The sequence below is a fragment of the Crocodylus porosus genome, unplaced genomic scaffold (genome assembly GCF_001723895.1).
Source record: "Crocodylus porosus isolate Cpor-Errol unplaced genomic scaffold, CroPor_comp1, whole genome shotgun sequence".
Classification (NCBI taxonomy): domain Eukaryota; kingdom Metazoa; phylum Chordata; order Crocodylia; family Crocodylidae; genus Crocodylus; species Crocodylus porosus.
In genome coordinates, this window is record NW_017728916.1 from 8,061,216 (window position 1) to 8,065,033 (window position 3,818).

Sequence of the window (3,818 nt, forward strand, 5' to 3'; positions counted from 1 at the left end):
GTCTGATTGTAGCCTGTTGCATCCTTCCAGTGTGCCCACGTCCCCCCACATCTTAGTGTCATCAGCAAATTTGAACAGGTGCTTTTTACCCCTTCGTCCAAGTCACTGATGAAGATGTTGAACAGTGCAGGACTGTTGAACAGTGCGGGTTAGGTGATCTGGAAACACCAGCATTGCAAGCACAGGGCTTCCAGGGCATAGGAGGGGCAGGGAAGAACTGGTCAGCTTTTCAAGAAGATCTGACAGGAAAAATGACCTTTTTCACAGCAAAAGATCTTATAAAAAGATGCCATTTCTTCCTGAAGAAGTGCTTTTGCTTTTACTTCCTAAAATAAAAAACCTAAAATGTTTTAATTTTTTAAATATGCAAACTTTTTTGTGTTGAAATTGGGAGTGAGACTTAATTTTCTTTCTTTTTTCTTTCTTTTTTTTTTTTTACAAAAAATATTTTCTAATATTTTTTATATTCTAGTTAAGAGGAATATCTACAGAGGAAGTGAAGCTGCTACAAAGTATGTCAAAAGGATTCCAGCGGGGAAAAACTCCTGAGCTATTCAGGAGTTTAAGTCTATCAAAGCATCACTGGCACCGGCTGATTCTCCGGAAGAAAGCATATAATTGTAGCAGGTTTTGTGGGTGTGTACTAGATATCTCCTTGAGAAACCTTCCTGTTGTTGGTTATTGCCCTTTTCACTGTTAGGTAAAGAAAGAATTTTAATCTTGAATGCACCATGAAGGTGGCTAAGATAGAAAGAAGAAAAAGGCAGAACTCATTTGAGAACAGATACCTCCAGCAAAACCTCCAGGTTGGCCTTCTTGTTGTGTATCAAAGCATGTACAAGAGAGCTATTTGTAGGCAGAGATGTATATCCCTGTACCAGATCCCCTTTGTTAATGCAAGTAAATGTTCCCGTTCTCACAGCAAGCAGAAGGAGAAGAAATCAGATGCTGCTTTTCTGTTGGTGCTGAACAAAGGCAGCTGGCTTGGATAATTACAAGGTTCTCCGTTAGGAGTCAGTTCATGCTGGAGAACAAATCTTTTCCCCGGACCTGGCAGACTGCATATTTGGTTCCAGGAAAACAGGAAAGGAGGTGCTTTTAGAGATAAAAAACCATAAGCAAAACTCAGTGTGTCTGAAGCAAGTTCAAGACGGTGCCCTGCTAAGGGGCGCTTGCTCACATTATCCTTAGAAGCAGCTGCTCTATGAACCGGTGACAAGGTACAATGGACAGGCTAGAAATGGTGGCTGCAGACACATGACTACCTTTGATTAAGATTAAACATGTTAATTGCTTGGTTGTCACCATGAAACAGGCAGGCAACTGTCAATCCTCTGGATCATGGTGTACTTGTAAGAGGTCTACAACCATCACACTGAGACCTTCAACGTGTGCACCTAGGCGAGAGTATGGAGGCATGGAGGCTGCCCAAGACCTACCACCCCTTCTTTAGACCATCGAGACAGAGTCCAAAGGCCAGACCAAGTCTGGACATTCAGTGCCTCGATGGTTGTAGCTTCTGCCAAAGAGCAGCTGATAAGAACTGCTGCTGACTGCCAAATGCCGCAGCAAGGACATGTTTCTGTCAGGGTGATGTCCCTTAGCCTTCCTCCAACCAAGGAGCACCCACAAAGCAATGGGTTTTGAGCCACCCTATACTTGCCTTACTCTAGGGGTTGCAATATTCTGGTATTTTATAGGAGCTACCTACCACGAGTGATTTTACCACCTGGCCCTCCAGTTTATGGTTATACTCTGCACCACTAATACCCCAGATGAGACAAGGCCACATGGCCCTCTACACTGTGTGGACACATGGAGATGAAATAGCTTTTTTGTGATGATAGCCCATAACACAAATGCCTGAGAAAGGGAACGCCTTTTTGAGAAGGCTTGTGGCTAAGTCAGAAAGATGCAGGTGAGTGCAAATGGGCCTGTGATACCTGCAGGGGACCCTCAGCTGTTGGTGAGCCAGGCCAGGAAGCCTTGTCTACACTAGTCTTTGCCTGTGGTGATTTTTCCAACAGTGGCAGCAAGGGCTGGAGCACTCGTGCAGGTAGGACCCAGGGCACAAACCAGGGTGTTGAGGAGGTGGATCTAGTTTTCCGTCTCATACACCCGCTGGTCTCTCCCCATGTAAAGAACACTGAATTGCCAAATCCATGTGCTTGGTCAGGATGGATCCCTTTCCTCTCTCCAGTGAATGTTTACTAAAACTGACCCTGCCCTGAAGCCTGATCAGGAAAGGACCTGCCAGTCACTGAAATGAAACCAGGGGCTGCCAGTGGTCAGCAATGAAACCAGGACCTCCTGGATGCATCACATGCGCTGCTAAGGCACTGGGGGCCAGATGGTCCAAAGGGACTTAGGCACCTCCCTCCTGCTGACTGCACAGCTTGTAGGTGGGAGGTGTAACAGGGCAGCTCCATGGTGGATCAAGTACCAAGGGGGATGAACAACACTGGCATGGACCACTGCATCTGGGCAGAGCCACATTGACTCAGGCAAAATTGTAACAGCAGCTCCACACCAGCACCACACAGCAAGTGCTGCTTCTCGAACTCCACAAGCCTACATCTAGAAGCTTCTTCATTGTTTCTTGGATTTAAAAGTTGTTATTATTTTGGAGGGGTGTAGGTTGTAGCCATGGTGGTCTAAGGACATAGGCAGACAAGGCTCTTTGGTAAATCTGATATCTTTTCTTAGATCAGCTCAAATAGTTGGAAAAATTCTTCTTTGCAAGCTTTCAGGCTGAGGAAGCATCCGCAGTTCGCGTGGGCTCTTCCTGGATGGAGTTAATAGTAAAGAAGGCAGAGGCTGGTATGCAGGCACGATAATAATGTCTTATTATTGTGGAGTTAGTCATGCCTCCAGTTAGATTATCCAGGCCTTAATTCTGGCTCTGCTGCTGCTATCAAAACACATGTACATTGTGCCTTCCTAGACCGTGTTGGGAGCAGAAACCTTTAATTTAATCCCACTCTAGGTACTTAGTTTAGGGCTATGACACTTGGATTAGTTAGCAATGCAGCGTTAACATTCAGCAGTACATGACTAAAATTAAACACAAAGAGGGAAGAATGTTATAAGCAAGTAACAATAAGGATCCTATTCAAAACCTGCACAACCTGTAGAGTCAGGATTAAATCTGAAACACTGAATTTAGCAAAGCTCATTTTGCTTATGCATTACATTGCATGAAATACAGAGCCACGTCCAAAACCAAAGGCTGGGATTTCAGTCCCACAGACATGACTGAGTTTCTTGCATTTCATCCTGATTAAGGCCAGGAAAAAAATTTCCAAACTTGTGAAAGAGGCAGGAATTCTTGTGGGTGAGATCTTTATCTGACCAACTTTATCAACTCATGGGTGATATCTTTTATTGGACCAAATGCATGATAAAGGATATCACCCAAAAGAATTCTTCCCTCTCACATATCTCCTGGACCATGACAGCAATGACTTCACCTCAATGCTACCAAACTTAGGAAAACCTTTCCCCATCCATCCATAATCACAGTCTGAAATCCAAACCATCTGCTACTTCTTTCCAGTGGTTCAGTTGTGCAGCAAAGTAAATCTAACTGCTGTGGTTTTGAGGGAGCTGTAAGAATCCCAGCTGAATAAGGCACACGATTATTAAATCCAGCCACCCAAAAATAACAGTGCTGCCTGCTGAGCTGGTTAATACAGTCTCATCGTTTCCTTGTATTGGCCTGTCGGTCTGCATCCACTTGTTGTCTCTTGTAATAGATGGTAAGTTCTGTAAGACCATTTGTGCGGCTGTGTTTATGTAAGGTAACAACACCCATGGGT